We start from the raw sequence: 10,680 nt of genomic DNA on the forward strand, positions 1-10,680 counted from the left end.
GTCAGCAAAGTGTGCTATGTCACGGCGACTTATGGCGTTAAGGATTCCCTTGTCCGTGCAATTTTTGCAAAAGAATGAAATTGCGTCTTCCCCGCGACAGTCCTTGACCTTGCTCATTACAAGGAGGAATCTAGCCCAATAGTGATGTATTGTCTCTTGGGGCTCTTGTCTAATGTGGGAAAGATCACTTGAGTCTGGGTGGGTGGGTAGATTTAGGTCCGAACCCTGACCCGATCTGAGTCCCAGGGGTGGAGGAGTTTCCGAGCTTAACAGTTCGGGCTCTGGGATGTTGCCCAATAGTCCTGGCCCGCTGTCTAATTCTTGGTTCTAAGCTTGGGCCATGTCCTCCCGTGGACGGGTATCCGGCTCGGAGAGCTCAGAAATCTGGACATAGTTTGTCCTCAAAATAGAGGAAGAATCGCTACATTGCTCCACCACCGCTATCTGATGGGTGACGGGCGGAGAGTTAATCTCCCTTTGGTCGGGTTTAAGCCCGATCCGATCGTAGTCCATAGCAACTCCCAGGGCGGCGATGCAATCCAAGAGCTCGTTCAAGGAAGAGAGCCCTATTGGATCCATCTGCTCGGCAAATACCGAGCCGACGTGGAGGCTGTTTTTGATGACCAGAGAAGTCATCGTCGGCGCGACGGCCGAACGGGCGGTTATGACAAAGCCGCCTAGTCGGAGGGTTTGGCCTACAGCCAGGCCTCCCCCCGAGGTGATGTTGTCCTTGACAATAATACGAGCCATCCAGCCTTATCGTGACGGCAAAGTGGAACTCTCAATGAAAGCACCAATGTAGGTGTCAAAACCGGCGGAACTCGGGTAGGGGGTCCCGAACTATGCGTCTAAGGCGGATGGTAACAGGAGGTGGGGGACACAATGTTTACCCAGGTTCTGGCCCTCTTGATGGAGGTAATACCCTACTTCCTGCTTGATTGATCTTGATGATATGAGTATTACAAGATTTGATCTACCACGAGATCGTAGAGGCTAAACCCTAGAAGCTAGCCTATGATTATGATTGTTGTTGTCCTACGGACTAAACACTCCGGTTTATATAGGCACCCGAGGGGCTATGGTTACACTGAGTCGGTTACAAAGGGAGGAGATCTACATATCCAAATTGCCAAGCTTGCCTTCCACGCAAAGGAGAGTCCCACCCGGACAAGGGACGAAGCATTCAATCGTGTATCTTCGTAATCCAACAGTCCGGCCGAAGGATATAGTCCGGCTGTCCGAGGACCCCCTAATCCAGGACTCCCTCAAAGAGCTCAATGTATTTCTTGCCAACTGTCCTACTCCATTCGTACCAGTACCGGTGCATAACTCCAAAACTCATTCCTTCTTTTTGTCCTAAAAAAATAAACCAGCCAATTGGATTCCCGCGCAACCCCGGGAATTTGGAGCGACTGGGTACAAATAATTGCGGTTGATTATATCAGCAGTTAGATAATACGTCAACCCCTGCTTCAATTGTCATTTCCTCTTCTCTGCATACCCCGCTTATGTGTCAACCAACTTCATCGTCCCCGGCAGGCCACGCTACACACACTTTGCAGCCATGTCGAGCGACAGTGAGGACGACAATTTGGCCAGCAGTCTGGCGCCGGATGATAGGTCAACACTGGAATCATCGCGCTCGTCTTCCATTAGTTTGGTGTCTAGCCCAGACCTCGATTATATCTGGATCATGGAAGGGACGCTGCCTCCAGCGTCGTTAGACGACAACCAGATGGACGAGGAGCCGTCGGAGGACGGAGAAGAGGACGACGATGATGATGAGGAGGAATGGTCGAACAAATAGGACGACAATGACAGCAACGATGATGTCTATGGCGGTGGTGATGAAAAGCCAACCATCAGTGGCAAGAAGCGTCCTCGCCAAGACGATGTCGCGGGGCCATCCAACAACAATAACAAGACGAACTAAATTAAGCAGACTGTACATATCTCTATTTCCATTTGCTCATATTAATTTGTTATCTCTGTTTATCCTGTCAATCTCATCGTAGACGATTAGTAATACGTATTCGACAGAGATCTTGTACATTATCTCCCATAGTGTTTTGTTGAACTATGTGCCCTGACGAGCACACAATTCACAAAAAAAGACTGTATGGGCTGTCTATAATGATCGCACACAATTCTGATTACCGACATGTTTGTCGGGTATCACACACATCTTGTTACGCCGAATCGTTTGTGTTCACCTCGATCATCGCAAACAGTTCATCGAAGCGAACTGTATGCCGTATATCACACACACTTTGATATGGCCGCCCGTTTCTGTTGTTCTTTCTAATCGCAAACACTTCGTATGGATCAATCGTATGCCCAGCATCACACACACAACTAAAATCTGAACCATGTTTGATGTGCCCGCCATCGCAAATGGTTTGTACCTTTTTAACGGTTATTTTACACTACCATTTGCGATTATTGCATCGCACATTGTTTCGTCGAAGGGTCTCTGATCATAGTGTCGCGTTAGCAGCATCCTGCAGTAGTGGGGGTGGCTGATACTTTTGCATGCTAGATGTGTTATTCTCAAGATGAGGGTTTATTCACTTGTCATTGCACGAGAGTACGGCAAAGGTATTAGGGATGCCCAGTTCCAAAATGAAAATGAATTTACTTTATGTTGTCAAATAATAAATACCTTGGAAAGTGTTGGTATGGACGGCACCCGTAGATTCGGTTAGCCGTAGAATGTGAAAGTATGGTGGAAAAAGGAATAAACTTTATTTTCTGTTTGGAAACCGCCCATGATATATCTAGCATAGAAAGTATTGGGAACTAAGTTGACAGAAAAGGCATGCCACCCAAAATGTTTTATCTCTATCTTTTTCGTTTTGAGCTTTGGCACCTCTACAAATCCTACTTCCCTTTACGAAGGGCCTTTCTATTTACTTTATGAAATTTTTATTTTGAGTCTCCATCTTCTCTTATAAAGCACCAACTAAGGGGCATTATGATCGTACTTCAGCATTGGGTATAGCTAATATGCGAGTGTGTTTCATGAATGGATCAATGATTGAGCATAATGGGCTAGGGATAACTTGCTTTAGTGTTGATATTTTGAAAGACATGGTTGCTTGTTGATATGCTTGAGTATTGAAATCTTCATGTCAAAACTAGACTATTGCTTTGAATCATATAAAAGTCCAAATGTCCATGCTACAAAGAAAAGAATATGTGATGAACATGTTAGGCAGCATTCCACATAAAAAATTCTGTTTTTATCATTTATCTACTCGAGCATGAGTAGGAATTAAGCTTGCGGATGCTGACAAGTCTCCAACGTATCTATAATTTTTGATTGTTCCATGTTGTTACATTATCATTCTTGGATGTTTTACAATCATTTTATAGCAACTTTATATCATTTTTTGGGACTAACCTATTGACGTAGTGCCTAGTGCGAGTTGTTGTTTTTTGCTTGTTTTTTACTTCGCAGAAAATCAATACCAAACGGAGTCCAAATGCAGCGAAACTTTTTGGAGATTTTTTGTGGACCAGAAGACACAAGTTGGGCCAAGGAAGTACCAGAGGGGGGCTCCGAGGGTAGAAAAGCCCACCAGGGCGCGCCTGCGCAAGGAAGTACCAGACGGGTGCTCCGAGGGGAGTACAACCCACCTAGGCGCACATTGGTCGCCTCCCGCACCACCTCTTTGCTCTATAAATACAACAATATTCCATAAACCCTAGGGGAGTCAAATAAACACAATTCAAGCCACCGCAAGTTCCAGAAACCACATATCCAATCTAGACATCATCACGTAGGTGTTCATCATCCTCACTGGTGCCTCTCCGCTGATGTGTGAGTAGTTCATTGTAGACCTACGGGTCCGTAGTTAGTAGCTATATGGCTTCCTCTCTCTCTTTTGATTCTCAATACAATGGTCTCTTGGAGATCTATTTAATGTAACTCTTTTTACGGTGTGTTTCTTGGGATCCGATGAACTTTGAGTTTATGATCAGATCTATTTTATCCATGAAAGTTATTTGAGTTTTGATCTCTTATATGCATGATTGCTTATAGCCTCGTATTTATTCTTTGAATCTTTGGCTTAGTTAGGCCGACTAGATCGATTTTTCTTGCCGTGGGAAGAGGTGCTTTGTGATGGGTTTGATCTTACGGTGCTCAATCCCAGTGACAAAAGGGGAAATGACACGTATGTATCGTCGCTATTAAGGATAACAAGATGGGGTCTATTCCTACATGAATAGATCTTTCTACATCATGTCATCGTTCTTATTGCATTACTCCACTTCTCCATGAACCTAATACACTAGATGCATGCTGGATAGCGGTCGATGTGTGGAGTAATACTAGTAGATGCAGGCAGGAGTCGGTCTACTAATCTTGGACATGATGCCTATATAATGATCATTGCCTGGATATCGTCATTATTATTTGAAGTTCTATGAATTGCCCAACAGTAATTTGTTTACCCACCGTATGCTATCTTTCTCGAGAGAAGCCACTAGTGAAATCTACGCCCCCCCAGGTCTATTCTTTATCATATTTGCCTTCCAGATGTATTTTTATTTGCTTTTATTTTCAGATCTATTAATCGAAAAACCCAAAAATACCTTGCTGCAATTTTTTGTTATTTATTTTATCTCATGTTCGCGTGAGATCTATTTATCCAATCTACTATAATTTTATCTATCTTTTTACCCGGGAGGGATTTACAACCCCTCTTTTACATCGGGTTGCAAGTATTTGTTCTTTGTGTGCAGGTACCGTTTACATAGTGTTACGTGGTTCTTCTACTGGTTCGATAACCTGGGTCTCATCACTGAGGGAAATAAATATCATAGGTGTGTTGCAGCATCCCTTCCTCTTTGGGTAAATACCAACGTAGTTCAACCCGCATCAGAGTACATGGTGGGTTGTCTCATTGAGGTCGTCCTTAAGGACTGAGTTGTGTGTATGTTATCCAAGAACAACTACTACCGCACATTGGGCCCTCAATTATGACCCTGCTCGACTTTATTAATCACCCTGGTCTATGTCCAGGACTTACAACTTGTTTCTGGTGTTTATAAGATGTGTCGGGGGCCATGCTTAGAGCTGACCGGAGGGGTAGGCTTTGATGCGGCAGGCACCGTCGTCGGGTGTACCAAGCATAGTACCATCCGATGAAGTGGACTTGGGAACTCTATACACATCGTTTGAGGTCGTAAGGAAAACTTCGACCGGACAACGCTGGTCGGTTCCGTTGGGGAATGTAGTAATTCAAAAAATTCCTACGATCACACCAGATCTATCTAGGAGAAGCATAACAACGAGATGGGAGAGTGTGTCTAGGTACCCTCGTAGACCAAAAGTGGAAGCATTATGTAACGCAGTTGATGTAGTCGAACGTCTCCACGATCCAACCGATCCAAGTACTAAACGTACGACACCTTCGTGTTCAGTACACATTCAGCATGATGATGTCCCTCGAGCTCTTGATCCAATAGAGGTTCGAGGGAGAGTATCGTCAGCACGACGGTGAGACGATGGTGTTGGTGATGTGATCCGCGCAGGGCTTCGCTTAACCACTACAAGAATATGACCAAGGTGGTAAACTCTGGAGGGGGCACCACACACGGCTAAGGAACAATTGATGTGCGTTTGGGGTGCCCCTGCCCCCGTATATAAAGGATGAGGGGAGGAGGTGGCCGGCCTAGGGGGCGCGCCAAAGGGGGGAGTTCAACAAGGATTACCAATCCTAGTTTGGCTCCCTTTCCATTTTCCGGAAGGGGGGACGAGGGAAGGGAGAGGAAGAGGAGAAGGAAAGGGGGCGCGCCCCCCTCACTAATCCAATTCGTACTCCCTATAGGGAGGGGGCCCAACTACCCCTTGTGGGCTGCCTCCCCTCTCCCCCATGGCCCATGTAGGCCCAATATTGCCCCAGGGGGTTCCGGTAACCCCTTGGTACTCCGGAAAAATACCTAAATCACTCGGAACCATTCCGACGTGCGAATACAACCTTCCAATATATGAATCTTTACCTCTTGACCATTCTGAGACTCCTCATCATGTCTGTGATCTCATTTGGGACTCCTAACAAACTTCGGTAACCAAAACACATAACTCATAATACAAATCATCATCGAACGTTAAGCGTGTGGACCCTACGGGTTCGAGAACTATGTAGACATGACCGAGACATATCTCCGGTCAATATACAATAGCGGAACCTAGATGCTCATATTGGCTCCTACATATTCTATGAAGATCTTTATCGGTCAAACCGCATAACAACATATGTTATTCCCTTTGTCATAGGTATGTTACTTGCCCTAGATTCGATCGTCGGTATCTTCATACCTAGTTCAATCTCATTACCGGCAAGTCTCTTTACTCGTTCCATAATGCATCATCCCACAACTAACTCTTTAGTCACATTTATTGCAAGGCTTATCACACACAGTCAATCCAAGGAATACGTTTTTGTTCTTATGTACATCCCACACAGTAAATCTAAGGAAAATGTTTTCGTCTTATGTACATCCCACACACTCAATCTAGGGAAAACATTTCCGTTTGTATGTACATCCCACACAATTTTATGTGTAGGCTCGTGTGTGAAAGGTGTAACTATCACACACTCTCTGCCTTGGTTAACTGTTTGCTCTTATCAACTACATCACACACGATTTGATGAAGAAAACCGTGTGGCATTGGGCTATCCATCACAAGCGCTTTTACTGCTAGAACCTTTTGCAAAGTTCCATGACACATTTAGCAGGTTTATTATTTATAATTAATATTTACAGTATTACGCAAATTCATATTTCATATCAAACAACCGTTTGCCAATTTCATATCAGGCACATAAATATATTATAACATCACAATACGATTGCTACATGAAAACAACACATTACAACATAAGAACAATATTAGAACAATATATTCATTTCCCTAATCGAGATCATCCAAGGTCATCTTATCTGAAGGAAATATGTCCTACAAGAAATGATAAAGTTCTTATTTTATATTTCCTTATATCATGATAAATGTTTTTTATTCATGCTAGAATTGTGTTAACCGGAAACTTGATACATGTGTGGATACATAGACAAAACACCATGTCCATAGTAAGCCTCTACTAGACTAGCTTGTTAATCAAAGCGGGTTAAGTTTCCTAACCATAGACATGTGTTGTCATTTGATGAACGGGACCAGCTCATTAGGAGAATGATGTGATGGGGAAGACCCATCTGTTAGCTTAGAATAATGATCACTAAAAGTTTATTGCTATTGCCTTCTTCATGTCAAATACTTATTCCTTTGACTATAATATTATGCAACTCTCGGATACCGAAGGAATACCTTGGGTGCTATCAAACATCACAACGTAACTGGATGATTATAAAGATGCTCTACAGGTATCTCCGAAGGTGTTTGTTGGGTTGGCATAGATCGAGATTAGGATTTGTCACTCCAAGTATCGGAGAGGTATCTCTGGGCCCTCTCAGTAATGTACATCATAATAAGCCTTGCAGGCAATGTGACTAATGAGTTAGTTGCGGGATGATGCATTACAGAACAAGTAAAGAGACCTGCCGGTAACAAGATTGAACTAGGTATGGGGATACCGATGATTGAATCTCGAGCAAGTAACATACCGATGACAAAGGGAATAATGTACGTTGTCATTACGGTACGACTGATAAAGATCTTCTTAGAATATGTGGGAACCAATATGAGCGTCCAGGTTCCACTATTGGTTATTGATCGTAGAGGTGTCTCGGTCATGTCTACATATTTTTCGAACCCGTAGGGTCCGCACCCTTAATGTTCAATGATGATTTTTTATTATATGAGTTATGTGATTTGGTGACCGAATGTTGTTTGGAGTCCCGGATGAGATCATGGACATGACGAGGAGTCTCGAAATGGTCGAGAGGTCAATATTCATATACTGGACGATGATATTCGGACACGGGAAGTCTTCCAGGGGTACCGGGTGCAAATTGGGTCACCGGAAGGGGTTCTGGGCATCCCCCCGGCAACTACATGGGCCTTAATGGGCCAAGAGGGGGATAGACCAGCCCAACCCTTCCATATGGGCTGGCCAAATTGGAGTAGAAAAGGGGAAGGATGAAAGGAAAAGGGGAATAGGATTTCCCCGTCCCCCTCTTCCCTTCCTACTCCGAATAGGAATAGGAAAGGGGGCATGCCGAATTGGGAGGACACCAAGTAGGACCCCCCCAAGTAGGATTGGGGTGCCCCCTTGGCTGCCTCTCCTCCCTCCAACCTATATATATGAAGGGGGGTACCCCTAGAACACAAACCAACAATTGTTAGCCATGTGCGGTGCCCCCCTCCACGGTTTACACCTCTGGTCATATCTTCGTAGTGCTTAGGTGAAGCCCTGCGCGGATCACTTCACCATCACTGTCACCACGTCGTCGTGCTGATGGAACTCTCCCTTGAAACTTTGTTGGATCAAGAGCTCCAGGGAGGTCATCCTGCTGAACGTGTGCAGAACTCGGAGGTGTCGTACGTATGGTGCTTGATCGGTCGGAATGAGAAGAGGTTCAACTACATCAACCACGTTGTCAAACGCTTCTGCTTTCGGTATACAAGGGTATGTGGACTCAGTCCCCGCTCTCGTTGCTATGCATCTCATAGATAGATCTTGCATGAGCGTAGGATTGTTTTGAAATTGCATGCTACGTTCCCCAACAGTGGCATCCGAGCCAGGTCTATGCATAGATGATATGCACGAGTAGAACACAAAGAGTTGTGGGCGGTGATTGTCATACTGCTTACCACCAATGTCTTAATTTGATGCGGCGGTATTGTTGGATGAAGCGGCCCGTACCAACCTTACATGACCACGTTCATGAGACTGGTTCCATCAAGAGATATGCAAGTAGTTTTGCATAAAGGTAGCTAGCGGGTGTTTGTTTCTCCAACTTTAGTTGAATTGGATTTGACTGCGGCTGGTCCTTGTCGAAGGTTAAAAGAGCAAATTCTATAAATCGCCATTGTGGTTTTTATGCCTAGGTAAGAACAGTTCTTACTAGAAGCCCGTAGTAGCCACGTAAAACTTGCAACAACAAAGTAGAGGATGTCTAACTTGTTTTTGTAGGGCATCTTGTGATGTGATATGGTCACGACATGATGTGATATACATTATTGTATAAGATGATCATGTTTTGTAAAAGTTATCGGCAACTGCAGGTACCTTATGGTTGTCGCTTTATTGTATGAAATGCAAATGTCATGTAATTTCTTTACTTTATCACTATGCGTTAGCGATAGTTGTAGAAGCAATAGTTGGCGAGACGACCACGACTATACGATGGAGATCAAGGTGTCAAGCCGGTGACCTTGGAGATCATGACGGTGCTTTTGAGATGGAGATCAAAGGCACAAGATGATGATGGCCATAGCATGTCACATATTTTTATTGCATGTGATGTTTATCTTTTATGCATCTTATTTTTCTTAGTTCGACAGTAGCATTGTAAGATTATCCCTCACTAAAATTTCAATGTATAAGTGTTCTCCCTGAGTATGCACCATTGCGACACTTCATCGTGCCGAGGCACCACGTGATGATCGGGTGTGATAAGCTCTATGTTCTGATATAACGAGTGCAAGACAATTTTGCACATGCGGAATACTCGGGTTAAACATGACGATCCTAGCATGTCCAGACATGGTCTCGGAACAATGGAGACCGAAAGGTCGAACATCAATCATATAGTAGATATGATCAACATAGAGATGTTCACCATTGAAAACTACTCCATCTCACATGATGACCGGAAAAGGTTTAGTTCATATGGATCATGTGATCATTTAGATGACTCAAGGGATGTCTATCTAAGTGGGAGTTCTTAAGTAATATGATTAACCGAACTTAATTTATCATGGACTTAGTCCTGATAGTATTTGCATATATATGTTATAGATCAATAGCTCGCGTATAGCTCCCCTGTTTTATTTTGATATGTTCCTAGAGAAAACTAAGTTGAAAGATGACAGTAGCAATGATGCGGACTGGGTCTGTGATCCGCGGATTATCCTTGTTATTGGAAAGAAGAATTATGTCCTTGATGCACGGCTAGGTGACAGACCTATTACAGGAGCAAATGCAGACGTTATGAATGTTTGACAAGCTCAGTATGATGACTACTTGATAGTTTAGTGCACCATGCTTTACGGCTTAGAACCATGACTTCAAAAATGTTTTGAATGCCACGGAGCATATGAGATGTTCCAAGAGTTGAAATTGGTTTTTAGACGCATGCCCATGTCGAGATATTTGAGACCTGTGACAAGTACTTTGCCTACAAGATGGAGGAGAATGGCTCAGCCAGTGAGCATGTACTCAGAATGTCTGGGTAGTACAATCACTTGAATCAAGTGGGAGTTAATCTTCCAGATAAGATAGTGATTGACAGAGTTCTCTAGTCACTATCACCAATCTACTACAACTTCGTGATGAACTATAATACTCAAGGGATGATGAAAACGATTCCCGAGCTCTTCTCGATATTGAAATCAGCGAAGGTAGAAATCAAGAAAAAGCATGAAGTGTTGATGGTTGACAAGACCACTAGTTTCAAGAAAAAGGGCAAAGGAAAAGAAAGGGAACTTCAAGAATAATGATAAGCAAGTTTCCACTCCCGTCAAGAAACCCAAAGCTAGACCTAAGC

The sequence above is a fragment of the Triticum urartu genome, chromosome 5 (genome assembly GCF_003073215.2).
Source record: "Triticum urartu cultivar G1812 chromosome 5, Tu2.1, whole genome shotgun sequence".
Lineage (NCBI taxonomy): Eukaryota > Viridiplantae > Streptophyta > Magnoliopsida > Poales > Poaceae > Triticum > Triticum urartu.